This window comes from Aedes albopictus, chromosome 3, assembly GCF_035046485.1.
Source record: "Aedes albopictus strain Foshan chromosome 3, AalbF5, whole genome shotgun sequence".
NCBI classification, from domain to species: domain Eukaryota; kingdom Metazoa; phylum Arthropoda; class Insecta; order Diptera; family Culicidae; genus Aedes; species Aedes albopictus.
This window is the reverse complement of record NC_085138.1, coordinates 58,580,095-58,595,661: the sequence shown is the minus strand read 5'-3', so window position 1 is coordinate 58,595,661 and position 15,567 is coordinate 58,580,095. Positions and strand designations below refer to the sequence as shown.

Genomic DNA, 15,567 nt, shown 5'->3' with positions numbered 1-15,567 from the left:
TCTGAAGGAAATCCTGCAGAAACAGAGAAAAAACTGAAGGAAATCTTTAGAGAACCACTGAAGAAGGTTTTGAAAAAAGGATTCTCTGAAACCCAATTACCTGGGAGAACAGGTGAACCCTCTGCAGGTCATCCTGAACGTATTATGCACATGAAAGTGTCAAGTTATAAAGATTCTGTAGTAATTTCTACATGAGTTGCTGAGAGGTTCTTCAGAGATGTTCTTGCAGCACGGGGAAAACTTCCACAAGAATCTCTTGAGGTTTCAAGAGAAATTCAAAATAAAAATCAAGAGAATCCGTAAATATATGGTGTCATACATGAAGGAATCAACAAGGAGAAAGTCCAGTAATAATTTCTGAAACAGTTCCTGGAAAAACTATGATTTTCTAAAGAAAATCCCTTGGAAAATATCTGAAAGAATCTCTGAATCTCTGGGGGGAATTGAAACATTTGACGGAATCTTTGGAGGAATTCCTGGAAAAAATCCTTAAAGAGCCTTCAAGCAGTTTTTAAAGAATTCCTGAAGAAATTCCAAAGATAATCTCCTAGAGGGAATTCCGATTATACCTGGATGAATTTCCTAAGAAAATCCTAAAGAATGAAAAAAAAAAAACATTCTAAAATAGGCAATATTCAGGAGACTGTATTCAAAAGGTGAGAATTGTGTGAAAAAATATATCATCAGTATTTCACGAACCATTTACATTTCATTTCCCTCTTCAGTTCAACCGCTCCGAGTGCAAATACACGCTGCCAGAAAGAAACCTGGCGTGATCTGTATTTTCGATTGCATAAACTTTTCGGGGCTGCTGCTGCCACCGCTTGTTCGTTGGCGCGTCCCGGTTCTCGCGTGTCCAATTCCCTCTTGCACCGTGGTAGTCGATGCTCTTTGCTCGATGCTGCGTTCTTTTTCGTTCGCTTGCTGCATTCCCCAAGTAGGTAGGTATCGTTCGTGTTCTTTTATTTCTACGCCCATACTATAGCAGCTAAACCGTTCGCCTGGGAATAGATTTTTCGTGTTACCTATCGTGTGAGCTGTTATGGGTTGATACGAGTACATAGGTGGATCGAACAAGTGTAACAAAACCGTTTTTTGAATAGGAAATTATCCAAAACTTGAGGTTAAAGCGGTCTTCTCACTTTACCGGGCCGGGACCGTGCCGGGCCCCGGCCGTGCCCCGGTCATCGATTTCTTTCTAACGATATCTATGGCGTGCTTCTCATTAGCCCGGCCGGGGCCCGACCGAGCCCCGGCACGGTGTGATGTGAAACACGGCATAGTAATCGCATGTAAGAAATCGATGACCGGGGCCCGGCACGGTCACGGCCCGGTATAATGGGAATAGCCCTTAACACCTCAAGTAACCGATAAATTACAGCTGGGCACATATAGCCTATGCCTTAATCACGCAGCTATTCAGCAAGGATATACTAAGGGTACTATTGAATCTACTATAACCAAACAAACTGAGACAACGTGGTCTTATCAAATTTCTTCACCTAGTTGGCTCCATATTGTAGGTAACAAGAAACTACATAATCAATTTCGTGACCGAACGTATTAACTCAAACACACACTATGACCGTTATTGCTTCTCATCATTAATAAGATTTTCCACACCCAGAAATTCTCCTCTATCCAGACTAGGCGTTGTTCCACAACGATTTGGTAAGTGGCTATCCGGTACCTTCTACCAAAAGAAAAAGGCCAACCAGTCCGAGCCTATCCCCTTTAACGCCACAGAAGGCCTGAGAGCGACTAAGGTGGCATTTTTCCGTGAGCAAACATTATTTACCCACCCACCCGGAGGTAGGCTTTGTCCCCTACTCTCTCTCTACTCCTGGAGCGACTAACTAGAAACAGGAAAAAGGAATCCACCCGGGTTGTTGTCCTTGGAGCGGTAAAGACGTCGCCTTATTCTTCGTCTCTACTGGCTACTTTTAGCAGCACCATAAGAGCAACCTTGCACCCCGGAGTTTGGCATGTGCATGAATTGGCAACCAACAACCGGAGCCAACTCGCACGTTTTTCACTTTGCGCATTTCTCTTCGTCGCTTTGTGAGTGCATCTTCTCCGTCGTACCTCTGCACTGTACGTAGTTACAACCAACTGCGCCATCAGGCGCGTGGTGGGAGGGGTGATGGCAACAGGCAGCTAGCTGCTGGGAGTACAGATGGGTTGGGTTGGGAGGAAACATTCGATGTTACGCTTCCTGATCGTCGTACCTAGTGAGTGGTGAACTCGGCTTACTCAACCAAAAGAAATCTATTTTTGTGGTAAGCACCAACCAACGCTTTACATGCAATTGTGAATGACCATGAAAGGGTTCTTTACGATTACGTGTGAAGGGGGTCGGTCGGCTGTTCAAGAGCTTTCTTCTATGAAAGAAACCACTGTGGCTGGCGGCATCTTTATGATTTTAGTGGGAGTGATTTTCGATTTGGGGCTCCAGTTAGTCTAGTGGTTAAGGCTATGGATCACCAATCCGGAGACGGTGGGTTCGATTCCCATTCCGGTCGGGAAATTTTTGTCGACTCCCTGGGCATAGTGTATCATTGTACTTGCCTCACAATATACAAATGCATGCTATGGCAGGTAAAGAAAGCCCTTCAATTAATAACTGTGGAAAAGTGCTCAAAGAACGTTAAGTTGAAGCGAGGCAGGCCAAGTCCAAGTGGGGTCGTAGAGCCATAAAGAAGTAGAAGAAGATTTTCAATTTTATTTTAAATTTTAGCCTTAGTGGTGTATGCGACAGATTTTTAAATAAAAAAAAAAGCTAATGCAGTTAATCACTAAGTGTGCAACACATGTATGACATGTGGTTTAGTTGGTTAAAGCGCCGGGTTAGCGATACGGAGTCGTGGGTTCGAATCCCACCAAAACAATTGGTATTTTCATCACAAATTTATCTCTCAATTTGCATTTACTTTGCCTTCAAAACACAGAAATCCAGCTGAAGAGAGTTATTCGGTGAGCTCGTTCCTTGTTGTTTCCTTTTATATTTTAACATGACATATACATGAGGATTGGGGGGAGACAGGTAGCCTGTGGAAGCTGAATGAACTGGTTTCCGGGCAAATGTTCGTAGGGCAACCAGACTTTTGTCATGCACTCAGCTAAATAAACTTAAGATTTACATAAGACCTAACTAAGGAAACGGCCTTTAAATTATTTATAATGATTAGGGTAATTCGCCAATTGTTGAACGGTTAGTACTGGCATTTTGGTTTTCGTTTGTTTTTCCGTGCATAATTCCACTTTAGTTGAAAAATATCCAGTGAACGTCTAGATCTACTTATCCCTTATACTGCCCATTGAATTTGTATTCCCTTAAATTCCATTTTCTAAGAGAAAATAGAACATTTGTATGGGAAGTCTGTAACCCAAATGTTGAACGCTTCCTTACGCTAGCTCATCCTAATGTTGGACGGTTCTCGCCAATTGTTGAACGGTTGAAGCTTTGTTCGTAATTGATGACGTATAACCCGACATCAACCTATCATTCACCTATTTTTATTTTGGCCACCAAACCCAACATAGACACGATAGTTACCCGATGTGGGTCCAACAGTGGTCCAACATTTGATAAAATTTGACCCGACTTTGATCCGACATCCGACATTTTTTCACTCTGGCGGACTTTTTTCCGGGTTTTTCGTGTTTTGTTCCCAGCTATTCCGAGCTAGTGACAATTCATTTAAATGACAAGGAATCGCACATTTAAAGAGAGCTCTAGTGGACTGAAATCGTTTTAAACATGACTAGATGCAAAAATGGCTGAAAAGATTTGTCTTTAAAAGCCCCTGAAACTCTCCTGGAAACCCATGGGACCAACTCAACCCCTAAGAACACACATGGAACGACCCTGAAATCCCTTGAAAACCCGTGGGTTGCTCCTGATCCTCCTGGAACGCCTTGAAATACTCCTTGGACCCTCTTAACACTCTGAATTCGTCTTGAAAACCTCTGGAACGCCCTTGAAACGCATTGAAAACCACTGGAATCTTTCTGAATCCCACTGGAACACCCCTAGAACATCCCTGGAACGCCCTTGAAACCCCATGCAATGCACGGTTAGGTAAAGTGAAAAAAATTCTAGCAGTCATGGTCCTAACATCGTAGGTTATGCCAGTGTTCAACAATTGGATCATGGATGCATAATGATAGTGTGATAAGAAAAATATTTTTCCAAATTAAATTACAACGAAAATGTGATTTTAAACAATGGTAAACTGTTAATGACATCCTTCCATGTCTTGTAAATATGGTGTGCCTATGATATTTGTGGTCGATTTGCCGGCAAAGCTTATTTCGTAACAGCAATTTCTTAAAATTAATTCTAAGAATTGTGCAGTTTTCGTGTCATCAGCGGTACAAAATTTTCAATAATTTTTTTTGACGTAAAATATGTATAATTTTGTAATTTAATTAGAGCAATATCGTTACCCACATGTATATGCATCTACATCATAAGTATACGTTGGATGAAAATTACTTAAGTAAGGTTTATAATAAAATATTCAGAAACTGTTCAACATTTGGGTATTGTTCAACAATTAGCGAATTACCCTAGAATGAATTTCATAAGGTCGCTTTAAGACGCAAAATCGTCCCAGAGCTCGGCTTTTATATATGTTTAGCCACATGATATTCTCAAGCATCGGTAGCCGTGGGGATTAAACACGAGCTTAGTGATCCATAAGAATACCTTATAGCAAAAATTCGTAAGGTTTTTTGATGAATTTCGATTGATTTTTTTCGCTGAGTGTGAGAAAACGACCATATGTTGTTTTCCGAAGGTCTTCAGTGAATTTAGCTTACCCGTCTACAGAAAACCATGAGATAGATCATTCCGTTCCGGTATGATTCTGCAGCCATAGGTGCGCTGATGGTGGATACACAATTATCATCATCATCAACTTCATAAATGCACTTTGCCTTCAAATGGGAGGCATTCTTTCTGGAACTTTTTTAGAGATACCTGTTAGAATGGCTTCCTGGATTTCTAAAAAGATTTCTTTCGTAATTTTTCATATTTTCTAAAAATTTCACCTGGAGGTTCTTCCAGATTCCTTACGAAATTCCTCCTTGAGAATCTTCCAGAATTCCTGAATTTCAACCGATTGCATGAAGCTTTTCACAAGGGATCTTTCAGGATTTGCAGGATTTATGTCGAAGCTATCCGTTGCGAGATTTCTTACAGGGTTCCTCCTGCGTTTCCTCCAAGAAATTTTCATGGGATTCTCAGACGTTGTCACGATTTCTCAGACGTTGTCACGAGATTTTTCTTGAGTTACTTTACGCAATTCTTTTCGAAATTCCTCCCGAAATTTTCTCCGCAATTGTTCTCCGGATTTATACACGATTTTTTCAAAAGCTTTTCATGGGTTTCCTGCAGGAGTTAATTCCGGAATTTCTTCCAGACGTTTTCTCCAGATATTAATAGCAAAGTCCCTTAGGGGGTTTCTCCCGAAGTTTCTTTTGCAATTTTTTCGAGAAATTATCGTAAGCTTTCGCCTAGAGTTCCTCCACTTCAGATTTCTTTCGGAGTTTCTTCTTCTGGATTGTTGTTCGGCACTTTTTTGACAAGATTAGAACAGCAGTACGATCTCGGTAGTTTCTGTAATCGATTTTACTAAGGTAAACAGCTGTCAAAATCGTATGGAAAAGGTAAACAATGCATTTTTGTTGAACGAGTTCGGTGCTCAGCAGCTCTAATCACGTCGAAAAATTCCGAACTCGATATACAAAATTAAGTATAAGTATTAGAAGATTCCTCTTAAAATTTCTACAGGAGATATTGTAAATATTTCTTATGGGGTTCTTTCCACGATTTTTTTTCAGTGTTCTAACCATAACATTTTTGGCCTCACGATTTCTCCAAAAGTTTCTTTGAAGATCTCTTCAGGAGTTCCTCCAGAGCAAGGTTGCGACCATTCATTTGCAAAGATTTACATTCATTTGCTATTATGTCAGTTCAGAAGCATGCTATCGAAAAACAATGTATGGATGAATTTAACCTTGTGGTTTTATCTGAAAGTTTGCCGAATAACATTGGGGTCGCAAACGCAGTGGCGTCGCGTAACCTCACTTTTTACCTGTGCACTGACCCTAAAACTTGCAATTGCAGGGGATATATGATCAAAATCGAAATAGAAATGAGTGAAAGCAGCTATTCTTGTCATTTTCTAATTATTACAAGCAAATTTGTTCAAAAAATTCAAGAATTTATGCTTGGTGCACAGGCAAAAAGTGAGGTTACGCGACGCCACTGCGCAAACGTATACCAAAGTCGTGAACGAGCTGTGAAGGCAACTCTCCACGCGGTGAATGTAAATTTCATTCACGCTGTGGAAAGTTGCCATCACAGCTCGCTCACGACTTTGGTATACGTTTGCGACCCCAATGTTATTCGGCAAACTTTCAGATAAAACCACAAGGTTAAATTCATCCATACATTGTTTTTCGATAGCATGCTTCTGAACTGAGATAATAGCAAATGAATGTAAATCTTTGCAAATGAATGGTTGCAACCTTGCTCCAGAGTTTCATTCAGAGAGGTTCAGAGATGCCATGAGGGGCCTCATGCCTCATGATTTTTTTTTCTTCGAAGATTTCTCAGATATTCTGAAGAGTTTCGTCCAGGGATACCTTCAGATATCCTTTCAGGAGTATTCGGGGATGCCTTCAGATCCTTCAGGGACTTGTTCTGAAGTTCCTACAGAGATTCCTCCAGGAATTAGTCCAGGAGTTACTTCAGAGATGCCCTCACTAGTTCGTTCAGGAATTCCTCAAGAATTTCGATCATGGATTACTCCATACGTTCCTTCGAGGATCTCTCTAGGAGTTCCACCAAGTGTCCCTACCAGTGTTGGTAAACTCACACTCAATGCACACCATGAACCGCTCCTGCGTGAGCAAACTCGCGCGCGATTCTGAATCGTTTTCTCATGCGCGAGATTTTCATGCCAAATCTAGCTCTCACGAGTAAAGCGCCGAAACTCGTTCGCTTGTAAAACTAATTCAAATTAATTTGAACGCCATCCGGTGTTGTACGCTAGATTTGCTTTTGTTCTATCATACAATTCCAAAAACTTCGATGTAAATAATAAAAACACCAAGAAATAAAGAAATGAGTGAATTCACGAGTCAACTCATACATGCATGATTTTTTCGGCGGTGAGTTTGGCGAATCAAGAATCGCGCGTGAAACAACTCAACCATGAGATATGAGAATTTGAGTTTTTACCAACACTAGTCCCTACAGGACTCCATTCTGGGATCCCTACTGGAATTCGTTCAGGGATTACCACAGAAGTTCCTTAAGAAATTGCTGCAGGAGTTCTTTTAGGGATTCCTCTAAAAATTCTTTCAGATTTTTTCCCCTAGAGGTTCCCGCAGGAATTTCTACATCCAAGTAACGTTTTTATGTTGAGTAGAGATTCCGAGAGGTTATAAACACCATCATTTTAGTGAAATACGTGCTTTCAGTATCAACGTTTATTTGAGAATGATCAGTGTAAGTGTCAGATGTCAGTCTATCTAAGTCAAGGCCTACTGATTGGGAGTAGCTTAGTATCCGACTTAAGTACATGCACAATCACTAAGTACTTCATACTACATTCGGTCATCCTGACTCGTCGATGTCCTCATCGACGTCATAATTTGTATCTGAGAGCGAATCTGTATCGGAGAGCCATTTCCTCATATTATTCGGTGAACAAATCGAGCTGAATGGTAAGTTAGAAACTTGAAAACCTTCAATGTCAGTGACAAGGTATCGATCATTTGGCAATAATTTCTTTATAATGTAAGGGCCTTTAAATCTTTTTGAGAGTTTATTATCAGCATTAATTTTAAGAACAACAAAATCGCCTTCTTTATAATCTTGAACAACTTTTCTTTTTCTGTCCACCATTTCCTTATTGTAAGCCTGAAGTTTTTCTATATTATCTTTTGCTTGTTCTCGAATTTCTGTAAGATTGTAATTTTGTGTTTGATTTTGATTATTTTTTACGAATATTTCCATATTATTGCTTTCATTATTTAGATTATTTTGATGTGTACCAAACAATAATATACAAGGAAAGTTTTTAATTGCTCTATTATATGTATTATTATAAACAAATTCTAAATTTGGAAGTAAATTATCCCAATTAAGTTTCGTCTCATCTATTAATTTTGCTAACATTGGTGTAAGTGTTCTATTTATTCTTTCAGCTTGACCATTTGCTTCAGGAGTGTAGGAAGCTGTTTTTATATGCACAATGCAACGATCAGTACAAAACTTTTCAAAATTTGCAGATGTAAAACAACTACCTCTATCAGTAATTATTCTCAAAGGCTTGCTGTAATGGTTCATATATAAAATTAAATTATCTATAACTTCTTTAGTATTCGTGGATTTGGTAGGATAAAATTTAACATATTTTGTAAATGCATCAACAATGACTAAAATATACTTAAAATGTTTTGACGATCGTTGTTGAATTGGTCCATAATGATCTAAATGAATAGTGTGAAATGGATTCTGACCTTTATCAATGTTTTTAAGAAACCCTTCTTTCTTTGTATCTGAAGGACTATAAAATATACAACTCAAGCAATTCTTAATATATTTTTTCACAATTTTCCTCATACATGCAAACCAGTAAAATTTTTTAATTTCTATCATTGTTTTCTCAATTCCAATGTGTCCAAGTTTATCATGACAAATTCGTATAATATTATCAATCATTGGTTTTGGTACAACCAATAGAAGCTGTTCATTATTTTTTCTAAATAAAATGCCATTTTTAAGCTCAAAATTTGGAAAAGTATTTGATTCTAAATGTATTTTAATATTTTTAACTTTTTCATCTTGCTCTTGTGCTAAAATAATGTTCCTTTCAACGTCCTCAGTATCTAAGAGGCATACAGTTCGTTCTTTTGGTTGACTAGACCTTTGTGTTCTTGAACCTTTTTCAATTTCACTCATCGACATTCTACTTAAAGCATCTACATGTTGCATTTTAATTCCATCTCTATATTCTAAGCTATAATTATAATTTTCTAGAAACATGGCCCATCGACTTATTTTCGGATTAATTTCTTTTTTATCTAATGTTTGCGCCAGAGCATTGCAGTCGGTAAAAATTTTGAATTTAATTCCAGATAAATAAACGTGGAATCGCTTAATGGCATGAACAACTGCCAATGTTTCTAACTCGAAGCTATGTAGTTTACTCTCATACTCATCCGTTTTCTTGCTGAAGAAACTTACAGGATGATAATTCCCATTCAACTGTTTTTGTAACAAAATAGCTCCAAAACCATAAGAACTAGCATCACAGTGCAATTGAGTTTCAGCTTTCGGGTCATAAATTGCCAAAACAGGAGATGAAAGTAATTTGTTTCTTAATTTGTCAAAAGCATTCATTTCGGTTTCATTGAAAACAAATTCAGCATCCTTTTTCAGTAAATTATACAAAGGCCTAGCAATCGATGCAAAATTTTGAATGAATTTTCTAAAGTAACTAGTCAATCCTAAAAATCTTTGAACATCTTTTGAATTTTTCGGTATTGGGAAATTTTGAATGGATTCAATGTGAGACTTGCTTGGTTTCCGTCCTAGTTCATTGATTGTATAACCCAAGTAATCAATTTCATTAAAACAAAATTTACATTTATCGAGATTCAACTCTAGCAAATTTTTACTGAGAATTTCCAAAACTGCCTTTAATGTTTCAAAGTGTTCTTCTATTGTTTTTGAAGCAATTAAAATATCATCTATATACACCACTATCATACCTTCATCAATAAGTGGTTTGAAAATTTTATTTACAAATCTTTGGAATACAGCTGGTGCATTACAAAGACCAAAGGGAACCCGCAAATATTCATATTGTCCTGATGGTGTAACAAATGAGGTATATTTAGTACATTCCGAAGCAATTTTAATTTGGTGAAAACCCGATTTCAAATCTAAAATTGTGAATACTGTCTTGGATCTAAGTTTATCAAATATGTCCTCTATCAACGGGAGAGGATAGTTATCACGATACGTGTCTTTGTTTAATTTTCGATAATCAACACATAATCTAATATCGTCACCTTTTTTGGGAATTACTACTATAGGGCTAGCAAATGGTGAATCACTTTCTTTAATTATTCCTAATTTAAGCAATTCATCAACCTTTTTATTTACTTTTATTTTATCGTTTTGAGAAAGTCGTCTTGGCTTAAAATGAAATGGTGCACCAGATTTCAATATAATTTTCATGTCATATTCAAGTTCAGGACAGGTTGGTCGATTAAAATTAAAATAACACATTTCTAAAATATGTTTCAATTTGGACAAATGATCGTTACCAATATCACCAACATTTTTGATTGATTCCAAATTACAAACTACATTCGTACTTTTTACCTTTTTTACAGCTACGCTTTTTTCACCGTCAATAGAAGGACATGGAAATACGCGAATTTTGCTCTTCTCGATAACAGTTTTCATTCTTGGATCAAAAATCGCATCTCTTCCAATTATAACGTCATATGGCTGGATAGTCGAATCAGGAATCACCAAAAACTCAATTCTAAAAAATAAATTTTGAATTTTAACATTAGTTACTAATCTACCCACAATCGTCAGTCCAGTTCCTCCGATACCCTTAAACGATTTATTGCTATTGAATGGATAAATTATTCCTTGTTGTGCTAAACTAAGGCGTATCAGACAAACTGGACTCCCTGTATCATATAATGCTTTCAAATTAGTTTTAAAATCAGTCAACTGTATATCTACCAGTCCGTCGTGTCCGAAGTGTGTAGCTGTGTTGTGTTCCGAATTTTGGTTCCTCTGGACAGCTGCAATCCTTGGCGTTTTCTCCTTCCAGGAAATCCTCCCCTCTAACGAATTCCTCTTGACATTATCTGCACCCCAGGTTGTTGGATGATAGTTTCTTGAATTACGGCAGTGTACAGCGATATGTCCAGGTAGGTTGCAGTTGAAACAAACAGGATAACGGGAAAAACTTTGCTTCGGTAGACGAATTGATCGGAAAGCTTCAAGAAGACTGGTGACTGTCAAAAATCTTGTAATTTTGGCTTGATTTTTCAATTGGCGATCTGGAATTCCTTCAATTAAATAGATGATCAGCTCCTCTTCATGCAGTTTCAGCGGAATAGCTAAGCTTCTTTTGGCGAACACATATTCAGCAAATGTTTCTTCAGGGTTCCATGTACGATTTTCAAATTTTTTTCTTGATTCAAAAACGTTAACAGGAACAATGAACGTCGCTTTGAGTAAGTTGATAACTTCTAAATAGTCTCTTGAGAATACATCCGGTTGGGACGACAGCCAAACTTTAGCATTACCTTGAAGATGCTTGAACACCACCAGTTTCATTACTTCTTCTTCGATATTGAACGTCTTTCTAGCTTGTTCCACAGTGTTGATGAAAAATTGTGCATTTTCTTCTGGTAATCCCGAAAAGAACGGCAAAAATTCGGAAAGTTCGTCTAGCTTGATTGTACGACGTGTAACTTGACCAGCTTTTACTTCACTATTGTATCTCTGATCAGCTATCACAGTATCTCCGTTTCCACCAGTATTGGCACTGGCTTTTCTTGATTGATTGTTCATTTGATTTGATCCTAAGCTCAATGTTTCGGACTGGTTTCTGACGTCTTGAGAAGGAAGGCCACTTCCGAGATTCTCTTGGACTTCTTCCGAACGCAAATGGCTTTGCAGGAACATTTCGTAGGCTTATCCCACTTCTGATTTCTTTAGTGAAATACGTGCTTTCAGTATCAACGTTTATTTGAGAATGATCAGTGTAAGTGTCAGATGTCAGTCTATCTAAGTCAAGGCCTACTGATTGGGAGTAGCTTAGTATCCGACTTAAGTACATGCACAATCACTAAGTACTTCATACTACAATCATAAAGCTTAAATAAAAACCATATTGGTTTTACGGCAGTTCTCAAAACTTGTTGAAAGCAAATAAGGCATCGAATTCTTGCTTGGGCAAGGATCCCTTCTGAAATACCTTCGAGAATACCTATCGGAACTCTGTCTGGCTCCTTCATGGAGATTTTCCAGAGATTCTTTCAGGAATTATTTTATGGATTTCTCTAGGAGTTCCTTCAGGTATTCCTACAGAAGTTCCTCCGGGGATAAATGCAGCAGTTCCTTCGTTGCACAGGTAAAAAGTGAAGTTACGAGACGCCACTGAGTTTAGGAGTTCCTCCGGGAATTCCATCTGATGTTCGTTAAGAGATTCCTACAGAGATTAGTCCAGGGGTTCCATCAGAGATTCCTCCAAAAGTTTCAGGGATTCGTAAAGACGTTTCTTAAGAGATTCCTCCTGGAATTCCTTCAGAAATCTCTGCAGGAGTTCCTATAGAGACCTCTTCAGGAATTCCTCCAGGATTCATTTCATAGATTCTTACAGGAGAATCCAAGGATATCGCCAGGAGAATCCAGGGGTTACCCAGAAATTTCATCGGAGATTCCTAGAGAAGTTCATGCAGGGATTAGTCCAGGAGTTCCTTCCAAGATTCCTCCAGAAATTCTTTCAGGGATTCCTCCAGGAACTTCCTTCAGAGATTCTTCCAGAAATCACCCTATTATAAAAGTCAAATCTCCTTTCCATCCAGATTTCTGCTTCATGGATTCTTCTAGGAGTTTCTTCAAGAATTGCTTCTTTCTGAGCTACAATCAGGCATATCCTACAATAATTCCTCCACGATTTTTTTCAGGGAATCCTCCAGCTTTTCCTCCTGGAATTTCTCGAATCCTCCTGAAATTCTTCGGGGATTCCTCCTGAAAATCCTTCGGGGATTCCGCCTGGAAATCCCTCGGGAATTCCTTCTGGAGTTTCCTCAGGGATTCCTTCGATAAATTCCTCTTGGAATTCTGTCGGGATGCTTCATTAAGATTTTCCAGAGATTCTTTCAGGAGTTCTTTTATATATTTTTCTGGGAGTTCTTTCAGGTATTCCTGTAGTATGGTAATTCTTCTAGGGATCTTACCGGTACTTCCAGGAGGATTCCGGGATGTCTCTAGGTGTTCCTTCATCAGGACTCAGGATTCTCTCAGGAATTCCTCCAGAATAGGTCACAGACAGTGAAGTACTTGTTTTAGTAATGAACTGAATTTTTTTGTGATGAGATGAATTAAATTGCAAGAAATGAAAAAAAAAAAATAACACAATCACCCAAGGTTTTACTCAAACAGCATCAAATAAGGCAAGGAATCATAATTCCCACGCTATTTGTACTATTTTGCGGCAGAAACGGAGAAATTCCCCTTCTTATCATACAACATTCAGCTCATTACTACAAATCTAGTACTTCACTGATTGTGTCCTATTCCCTTCAGAGATTCTTTTGGGAGGGTTCAGGGATGCCTCCAGGAGATCTATCAGGAGCTCCTCCAGAAGCTCCTTCAGGAATTCCTACAGAAGGTCCTTAAGAGATTAGTCTAGAAGTTCCTCCGGGAACTCCTGCTGAAGTTCCTTCAGAAATTAAGTTTAAGAGATCTTTCAGAGATTCCTCCAAACGTTTAAGGGGTTCGTGAAGATGTTTTTTTTTTCAGAGATTCCTCCTGAACTTTCTTCGTGGATTCCTCCAGAAATTTCTTCACAAATCTCTCCAGGAGTTCCTTCAGAGATCTCTTCAGGAGTTCCTCCAGTATTTCCTTCAGATTCTTGCTGGAGAGTCCAAGGATATCTCCAGAAGTTTCTTCAGACCTACCTACAGAAATTCATTCAGGGAATAGTCCAGGAGTTCCTTCAAACAATCAAGATTTCTCTTTCAGGGATTCCTCCAGAAATTCTTTTAGGGGTTCTTCCAGGGATCGCTCCGGTTTTCCTGAGATTTTTTCCAAGAGCATTCAGGGATGCCTTCAGGAGCTATATCAGAGATTTCTCCAGAATTTCATTCAGGAATTCTTGTAGGAGTTCTTTCAAAAATTTCTTTAGGGCTTTAATCAGGTATATTTCCAGGATTTCACCTTGGATCTCCTACAATAATACCTCCACGATTTCTTTCAGGGAATCCTCAAGGTTTCCTTCAGGAAATTCCCCTGAAAAGTCTTCGGGGATTCCTCCTTTGGGGGTTCCTCCTGCGGAGATTCTCACTGCAAATATTTCTAGGATTGCTCTTGAAAATCCGACTGAAAATCCTTCGGAAATTCCACCTGGATATTCTTCCGGGATTTTTCCTGAAAATCTTTCGAAGATTCCTTGTGGAATTCCTTCGAGGGTTCCTCCTGCAATTCCTTCAGGTATTCTTCCTGGAATTCCTTGAAAATTCCCGCTGGAATTCCTTTGACGATTCCTACTGAAAATATTTTGAAGATTCCTACTGAAATACCTTCGAAGATTTCTGCTGGAAAACTTAAAAGGATTTCTGCTGAAATTCTTTTGCGAACAGAAAATGTAAACTAATTTCGCCACTTGCTACTCAAACAATTTGAATCAATTTGTATTAATCTATAATGTATGTTTCCTTGACCTAATGAAAAGTTTATAACTATAGGCTAACGTTAAACTGAATAAATACTGAATACTGAACAGAATATTTTCTACGAGAATCTATGAAGGAACTCCTGAAGGAATTCCCGAAAAAACTCCTGCAGGATTTTTTGGAAAGCGCCACAGAAAGATTTTTCAAATTAAGGTAACGCTTGGAGAAGTTCTCTGAGTTCTCAAAAGGATTCATGAAGGAATTCTGGATCGGACGCTTGGTAGAATTTTTGAATAAAGTCCTGGAAAAGTTCCCGAAAAAACTGCCGGTGAAATTTTCGAAGAAAATTCTGCAAGGATTTTCCGAAAGAACTCCTGGAGAAAGTTTCGAAGTAACTTCTGGTTCAATTCCCCAAATAACTAGAATTTTGTTGGAAATTTTGAAGGATGTTACGAAGGAAATCCTGGAGTAATTTTTAAATGCACCTGGAACAATTCTCAAATGAACTACTGGAGCTATTCCCACAAGAACTACTGTTTAATTAATTTTTCCCACTGTATGACGATTTTTCATTAAAAACATACAATTTTTCTGAGTAAATCCTGTGTAAAATTTGTACGATAAATGTTTCTAGTCGATCCAAATGAGCTGACAGTTTAAAAAAGAAAAGAAATGGAACCTAGGACTATCAATTGGCATATTTTCGTTCCAGGCTAATGAGCACCTATCCACGGACCAAAGAACAGCCACTACCAGAAGAATCGAGCTTACATGAGTCATTCATTATGTAAAAACAAAATTAAATTCGACCTACCAAACCAGCAGAGAGTTATTTTGTATCCTTTGTTGCGCCCGTATTGCTTGCAGCGAATTTTCACTCGATGATCCCAATCTCACCACAATCCACAGGCAAAATATAATCAATCAATCCACAATTGTTCACACAACCAGCATAAGCATTCTAGAGTTCCACAATTCCCAACATCCAATGCTGGCTATGAATCACTCCGTCCTGTTTTCATGCACCATTTGAACACCGACCGCCTCAAGTATGCAAAAGAAGAACCACTACAATATTACCAGCAGCCGAGCTAGGCAGGCACACCGTACAAA

At 38.5% G+C, this 15,567-nt stretch overlaps 1 protein-coding gene across 6 annotated transcripts in view; it reads right to left on the bottom strand.

The window, feature by feature from the left end:
• The window catches only part of LOC109416234 (uncharacterized), a 58,349-nt gene that overhangs the window by 30,632 nt on the left and 12,150 nt on the right, over positions 1 to 15,567 (bottom strand). Inside the window, exon 2 of one of the 6 annotated variants that reach the window (XR_009999427.1) lies at positions 14,697 to 15,498. The exons of the other annotated variants lie outside the window; for them this stretch is intronic. The gene's annotated coding sequence lies outside the window, so the exon portion shown is untranslated. Of the gene's footprint in view, positions 1 to 14,696; positions 15,499 to 15,567 lie in introns of those variants that run through there. 6 annotated transcript variants of the gene reach the window in all.